The 8,155-nt window shown below is 47.0% G+C and overlaps 1 long non-coding RNA gene across 1 annotated transcript; it reads left to right on the top strand.

The window, feature by feature from the left end:
* Positions 1–3,751: 3,751 nt before the first annotated feature.
* On the top strand, positions 3,752–6,340 carry LOC144098510 (uncharacterized). The gene is made up of 3 exons (XR_013307191.1): positions 3,752–3,830; positions 4,266–4,300; positions 6,289–6,340. It is a non-coding gene; the product is annotated as an uncharacterized LOC144098510 (long non-coding RNA).
* The last annotated feature ends 1,815 nt before the right edge of the window (positions 6,341–8,155 follow it).

Here is an 8,155-nt window from a genome sequence, read left to right as displayed (position 1 = left end):
ATGTCTGCCGCTAGAGCCGCGCGAGAGAAAGAACGCACACCATCTTTATTTTAGAACCGTTCCTTCGCGAGGCGTCGCAGAGCTAAGTGCGCCCACCCAAGCAGTCCTGACCGGCCCACTACTTAGCGCCATCCAACTGGTTCCGGTCTCCACTTCGCGATGGAGGATGATCTTGGACAAGGAGCTGACTGCTGCCACGAGAGGAGACGGGACATCGCAACCCGCGTCACGAGGCCAGCTGGGAAGCCACCAGTCGCCGAGGTCGCCAAGCGCTTCGTGGCCTACGTCCGGCGCCTCGGCCTTGCCTTCGGAGTACAAGGCGCTGGTCCCTACTACCACCATGACTACCAAAAGGGGCGCTTAGGCTCCGAGAAGCGCGTGAGCGGGAATGCAGACTGTCGGGCACCGCCGTCAGCCATCCCCCTAGCGACAGTCACGGTGAGCTTGCTTCTGTGCCCCGTTGGTTTGCTTTGGGGCTGTGTTCGAATTCTGTCTGGTGGTTCTCCGAATCTTTTATTCAAGGCATTCGGTCAGTGCGCGCGTTCAGAATGTTCAGCCCGCTGGGTGCAGGGACCGTCAGCAGAAGTTCGATGGTAGCCAGATGGTATTCCATTGCGAGCAGCCCTTGCCGGCAATGTAATTTTGTTTTCACTCCTACGCTTAGAACCAGCTCCTCGATAGGTGTAAGCTTTTGCAGGACATAGTGGCACGGCTGTAACAAGTCTTACATGAAGAGGAAAAGCTGGCATCTTACAGGCTGCTGATGAAAGTGCCCTTCGAGCATTTCAAGAGGAGGTACTTCACGGGTAACACAATGAAATGAAGAAAAAATATTGATAAGACGGGTATACTAGTGATACTGCGATATTGGGTTACACATGGGGAATGGCAGTGGAATGCAGATGTCGTTAGCAGCAAATGTAGCTGTGCCTATCGTCGAGAGTGCTCGAGAAGTCAGGAGCATTCAGCAGTCAGTCACGGGTTGCGGGGTATGGGTTTGGTATTGCGTGGGGCGTACAGTTAATGGCGCGTCGCGCATTTTTCGCACGTCACGCACGGTCGCGCATGAACTCCTTATAAGCTCCCGTTTAACATATTCACTGCAGAGGAGGGTTAAGAGGATGAAGAAAGGGAGGCCGCCGCTGTCATTCATTCTGTTGGTAACAATCAGTGATCAGCATGCTGGAGCGTTGCCTTGCAATGACGCATAAGTCACGTCATATCCTTTTGGTTACTGACAATGATAGCGACGCAACACACACACACACAGGCGCGCGCACACGCACGCACGCATACACAAACACGTGCACACACACACACGCACACACGAACAATCACACAAAAAGGGATTTGAAACTGTCGTGTTTGAAATGTGGACGTCATAACCTTGAAGGCAGGGATAATGGTGACATATGCCCTCACAATTCACAACTGAACGTCATTCCTCGCCAAATGGCGGCCTGTGCGAAAATCCGCCAAATCAGGTCCGGCTAGGCAACGCGCTTTCGTTTTCGTAACGCCGTGATGCCGTTCATGATGCCGTCGCGTGAAGATCAAAAAAGCAGGAAAGCGAAAGTTGCGTTAGTTATGTTGCGTTCCATTTTGCTTTTCTTTTCACTGAAAAGTCCTTACAGTGCTATGGTGTTGCACCTTGAGGGAACAAGTCGAAGCGCAACGGAGAACGCTTAAGAGAAAAACGCTCAGGACGGAAAGAAATATTACCGTGACCATAACCGTTTGTTCGAAACATTTTACCAATGACGAATACATCCTTCCCTTTAGTCATCAATTTACTTTGTAATGACTCATTTAATCTCACATGACCATGCTGTGATCACGGTTTTTTTTTTAGTGCACGGTGCTGCGCCGAAAATTGAAGTGGTCAGTGAGCTTTCCGCAACATATGTAGTTGTTTTCATCTTGCTATAATTGATCTGTGCCCTCAAAGAGTAAGCCATGAGGGAAATATGCGATTGGGCTGGTGCCGCGACAGTGCCGCGCTCTTGTACGTCTAAGTGACGGTGGATGCATAACAGGGCCTATGTAATTGAGGACAGTGAGATCTTTGTCTTGATACCTCAACTCCCCCCCCCCCCCATCCCCTCCCCACTCGCACACACTTAAGTCTATTCCCGTTGAAATCCGTTCTTGTGTGCAACCTGCATATAAAGTTTCCAACTACTGACCCCTAAATTTGCGATCCTCCCTGCCCGCCAAGAGCCTAGCGTGCTCACACATGACGGAGCTCTCGCAAAACTGACGCAGAACGTATCGGTACGCAAAGGCATATTAGACCCCGTGTAAACCTGCACGAGTGCAAAACTGCAATGGAATACGTTCTCCTCATAAATCTATATGAGGACCGCTTGTTCCACAATACCATGTGATTCAAACACGACGAGTATGGGCGGGCGCCCAGAGTAGACATCAAAGCTTGGTTTCAGGATAGTGAGAGTCAAAGCAAGGTTTAAGAATGATCGTTGGTAAAGTGTAGTTTGGAAATCTATATCTTCACAGTAAGCGCAGCTATTTCACCGTTTCTGATGTCCAAATTTTATGCTGCACTAATACTGCGAAATGCTGGGCTTCACCAATACACCCGCTGCGAAAATTTTAAACTGGTCATTTATCTATGCCGAGTCAGTTTGGTGATAACAGTAAAGCGAGTTTGCATCTAGGAGGGAGTAGGCTCTCCGCACAGTTGTTTACACCTTTAAGAGAGGCTCCTGCAGCGCGAGTGTTTCTGCTTTCCACGTCGTCGAGATCTCTGAAGCGTGATTTTTTTTAAAGGGACCTGGTGCTTCCCACGGTGCAATCCTGACGCCTCCACAAACAAGGCTTCGATTTCCGCGCTTCGTCAGACCTGTTACGATGAGCTGGTTGTCCACTATATCCTGGTCGTCTTCGCCAAAGCATCGTGAATCCGTGCCGTAACGAATAGAAACCGAAGAACGACACCATGTCGAAAGGCTGCTGCAGACCCATATGATGGCCATGCTTGTGTTGCGCGCTGTGGCCAGGAGCGAAACTTTTTCCGGAGTTTAATACCTCTTAGACGCAGTGGGTATAGTAGGGTGGCCAAGTAGAATCAGTAAATTGGTGCCCATGCTTGAGTGCTCAAAAAAAAAAATTTCCCGCAATTGCGAAAGGAAGTAAAGTTTTCAGAGATGATCTATTGACGTAAAAGTGTTGTCCACATTATATATTATGCACTTGAATGGTGATGAGGAAATCCGAAAGTATGATCACGTGTCGTCTGTGGCGAAGTATTTATTCCTTACTTTCGCAGTTGGGGTTGATATAGACCGCCGAATACTATATGGTTTACATTTTCATTTCCATTCATAATAATTGTAAACATGCAGCTGTCATTGTTACAGGATTTTGGCATAACACAACTGAGGCCAATTAGAGATGGAAATTTGGTAAATATACATCTGCATTTTCTCCTTCCTCAGAAAGTTAACCACATCGATCAACAGTTTTCATGACTGCTAAATTCAATGCACAAGCAATTTTACAAACCCGTGCTGCAGAGGAAGCTTTTAAATGCGAGATTTTGTTTGAGTTTATGAACAAAAATTCAGTGTACCTCTTCGTGTACCTCAACATTATTGCACACATCTTATTGGCTGCAGCCAATAACACTGTCATCAAACCCGTTTCGAGTGGAGCAAGACATCGACTTGAGCCTCACTCATCGCCGCCTTTCTGTTGCAGACTCCGTAGGCAATGGCCCAGGCTGTCATCGCTTGGTCATGGCGGCCGAGTTGCTGCAGCTAGGAGGGCGTCCGGCCGCGGTGCTGCTGCTGCCCCTGCCAGCCGCTGACGTAAGTGGCATGTCACAGACGCAGGCGCACTACGTCCACCGTCTTAGTTGTTCAGCTGGCAACAGAACCGCAAATGCCATTCTTTACAGTCCACCATGAGCGTTTTCGCGGCGCAAAGTATTATGCGAGTCGTGGTGAAAATTGTTAGTATCCGCAATGCAACAGATCGCAGAGCTAATGTGTGCCAGGTAAATAATTTTTGGTGGCTATTTTTTTACATCGACCTAGCGAAACGAGGTGAACGGTGATATGCGCAAAGCAGCAGTTCTTAAATGCGTTATTATGCCGTAGAAACGAGACAACTTTACCTTGCGAAGCTTCAGTGTATTTATTGCCGCATTACTGTGTCCTTTCTGTTATTTAATAGGCAGGCACTTTTGGCGCAACTCTGTTCTTTCAGGGGCATGGATAATTAGTTATAACAACATATTGCAGGGCCTGGTTTCCACAAACCCTCCCCTGCTTACCACGTAAGTATCCGAGATAGCGATGCGCGTTATCTGTTGCGGCTTATCGGAAGCCAACTTTTACCACTAAAGCATATAGAAATTCGGAGACAGCCGCTAGTGGTCGTCCTTCTTATTTACGGCGCAGTACTTGCGTTTTTCTCATGCTAGTGCTTTTCGAAACAGTATCCCATTTCACTCGAGTGTTCAGTGTACCTAAGCACATTACCTATCGACAGCGACATAGAGTTGTTGCTTATGTGCAGTTCATTGGGACAGTCGTCCAAGAACATGGGTAAAAAGGCGTATGTAATCTAGAACAAAGCGAAGAGAGAACTCCAAGAAGCAAAGAAAGAACTTCAATGTTTACTGGGCATTCGAAAACAGCGTAGATTTATTTGAGTCTTTCAGTGAAGCACGAGAGCACACCTCGCCCCGTGGCCCGAATGAAAGACAGGTAGCTAAACCGGCTTCTCGCTGTTTCCAGTCGATCTTTGTCCAGAGCATGCTGCCTTATTTGATGGCTACCACATCATATCCAGAAAAATTGTGTCGTGTATTGTGGCAGGTACCTCATGACCTCTGAGCAACTGCTACGTACAACGACCCTGAGGCAAGGAAACGCTTGTGTTCACTCTAAAGCGGTGATCACGGAGTTCTCTTAGGGCGACAGCCTTAGTATCACCGTGGTGGACAGGATTTGTGTGTCGTCGCAAACTGTGCGCTCAAGTTATCAATTAAATAAAATGAAAGAAAAAGAAGCGTCGGCAAGGATGGGACACGAACCTACAATGGGCAGAAAGCAATCCATTACCTTAAATACTCGGCCACCTAGTCCGACAGAAAGAGGATGTTTTAGAATGCATTAGTCGTAACTTGAAACCGGATATAGCGAACACATCAGATATAAAAAAGGTATTTTAGGTTGTAACGTGAAATCGAAACTACTTCGAGCAGCGTGCGGTGATCGTATTGAGCAAAAGAGCTCAAACAGTACAAAGGAAAGGCTTTCGCTTTGACGCAAGTAGGTTGACTTAAGTGCTCTTCCAATCTTGTTTCTGCCTGGACGTCCCGACCTCGAATCGGGTGGCGAGAAAATATTTACATGAAAATTTTTCGCCAATAATTGAGTATACAACTGCTCGACAAATATAAACATGGGCATAAAAAGCCACCAGATCAGGTTTTACTGAGATGAAAAGTTGGATGGAGTGTCCTACTTATCTGCGAAGAACTCACGCTAGATACTTTGCCTATGCAGAGTGCCGACATTGACGATACCAGAAAAACTGAATTTATAACAGGCTGGGAATACTCATCTGCGTGGCCCATTTTGAATATTTGACTTGTTTTTTAAACTTTCATGACGGCTGCGAAAATTGCCTTCTTATCGCCCGCATTGTGTAACGCCCACGCAGAGTACTGGAGAAAATAGCAGAAAGATGCTAAAGCGAACCTGCTTTCACACTGAAGAATGCTTTCGTTCCACTTGTGCAGAACATGCAGTACTCAAGACTGAGTGGCGAAACCTCTTGCGTTGAGGCATTAGAGTGGAGTGTAACTGAAGTTGCAGCCGGCATTTTCCAGGGTGTATCACTCTGTCCACAATGCAGCCATGGCGTAGAGGTAGAACATCCGCCTCGAGTGCAAGAGGACCGGGGTTCAAATCTTGGTGCCGCGCAATTCTCCACCGGGTTTCAAAAAAATAAATCCGCGTGTCGATGGAATTGCATAACCAGGCCTGGAGTGCGGCCTGATCTCGGTGACGAGAACCGACAACGCACTCTCTCACTAGAGCAGTATTTGGCCACCCTGGTGTAGTACTTGGCCACAACCTTCTATGATCTCTCTGTCCGGAGCTATACCTCAGTGCTTGGCTTAGTATAAACCCAAAAGGGCCTCCGAAATCCCTGATAAACAATATGCTCCTTTCAGCGCGATTTCTTAGTGACTGTGGTAGGGGTCCCTCCGGTTGATTCACAACCCTCATTCACTTTTTCTCTCATTTGCAGACTGCGCCCTGCAGAGTTTGAAACGTCCTGATGGGCAGCGGATAATCCTGGCAGCAATTTCATTTTTTTTGTATTTTTAGTTATTACTTATTTGATTAACAATATGAGCAGTGTTGTGATTTATTAAATCAAAAGAATGCATATACGGTCTCTTCATTCCATTCGAGGCCTAGCAGCGCTCTGCGGGCGCTTATGTGCCATTGTTTTTTAGAGGTATTCTTCAGTCACAAAAGCGGGTAAGGATGGCCCTAGAACGGCCTTAAATGTACTTCAGGAGTTTACGATTAAGACTGAGTGCATAGCATACATAGTCGATAAAGGAATCAACAAAAGGAAGTTATGATAATTGTGACATCCCAGATAGATTCTCCGCTGTACAAACCAGCAGGGCCATGTAATCCCGGTGGTAATTTTTCGACATCAGCCACCTGAGACCGAAATGCCTCTCAAGGGAGCTTCACGGAGATAATTCTGTCGCTCAACAATGGCCTGTGGTAGTTTTCACTTAGGAGGGGCTATGCCAGCGGCTTCACCGTTTATGTCGTAAGTAGTTTATTATTCCAGCTATCTTTGTACTGGTTTCATTTTGCTCCTTTTGCTTATTTTTAGAAGGAAAAGACTTCATATGTTAAGCGAAATGCTGTGCTCGAATACAGGATCGAAAAAAATGGCTTCTGTCACCTACAGTATGTAAGGAAGCCAATTTCGTTCTTGTACTGAAACTAGGCAGACCGAAGAATTCACCTGAAAACGTCCGGCCTATATCACTTCCTCCCTGTACGGGAAAGGGTATAGAGAAAACGGTGCTCACAAAGCTCACTCTGCTGTAGTGACATCTATAACAGTTCCGTAGTCTGTCCGCTGCCCTCATTGGCTTCCGCAAGCAAGACTACACAAAGAGGTACAGGTGCACGGTCCCCTGCGCTCTCCAGCTACACACTATTGTTGGTATGGCCATGAATGGTTTCTCAAGAATATGTCCCACACTGCAATCCTAGCCAACTTTCGGGGAAGCTTTTCAGGAGCTCGACTATTCAACGAACACAAAACTTCCGCTCCAATCGGTCACTAAGACTCATTTTTCCATACAATCAGCCCTAACCAACAGTGCCCATCAAATGGGGCACAACCAGACGGTCGATTATATCCACCGGTTGTTTTACGTGGTGTTGAAATGTGTTTCCGAATTGCCCAGCTAAAACGAGCCATCTATTCGGATGCCATCATGATCTATTGTGCCCATGGTAACCGAGTATGTCAAGCAACTACCCTCCATCAAGTATTAGACATCATTTACGCCCACGCTGCCAGCGTGGGTCCTCGAATTCTCACCCGGAAATTCGGAGTGCACCCTTTCTTTAGCCACATGAAAAGGGCTGCAAATGCGAAGCGCTGTCTCAATAATTAGAATACGGATAACCTCCTTGTTCCACGTCAGGCCCTTGTTTGCATTATTGGCTTCATCTAGGAACACAACCAAAAAAATCAGGGTGTGGACATCAATAATCCTCCTAAAATATACAGCCAGCTCCCCTCCGCGAGCCTAAATGCGTTTTGCCGTACCAGCCCTAGACTCAGTGAACACGTTCTTAACAAGAATGGTGAACCTACCGTGTTCTCGCGAGTCTTGTATCCTCCCATACCACGACCTACCTAAAAACGCGTCAAATAACACAGCCATCCAGAAATTCTTCCGCACTGAGCTAGGTGGCCCGTTATAAGCATACAATTATAACTACTTTATTCAACAGACAGTGTCGCATAGCACATTAAAGAAGACTGGCGTTCATCATGTAGCTGTGCACCCCCGCTTTACCATTTCCCGTGCCATACCAGGACGTGCCATACTAGGCACACTTGGAAGGAG

This window comes from Amblyomma americanum, chromosome 1, assembly GCF_052857255.1.
Source record: "Amblyomma americanum isolate KBUSLIRL-KWMA chromosome 1, ASM5285725v1, whole genome shotgun sequence".
Taxonomy (NCBI): domain Eukaryota; kingdom Metazoa; phylum Arthropoda; class Arachnida; order Ixodida; family Ixodidae; genus Amblyomma; species Amblyomma americanum.
Note: the sequence above shows the minus strand (reverse complement) of the source record. Positions and strands in the feature narration are given on the sequence as shown.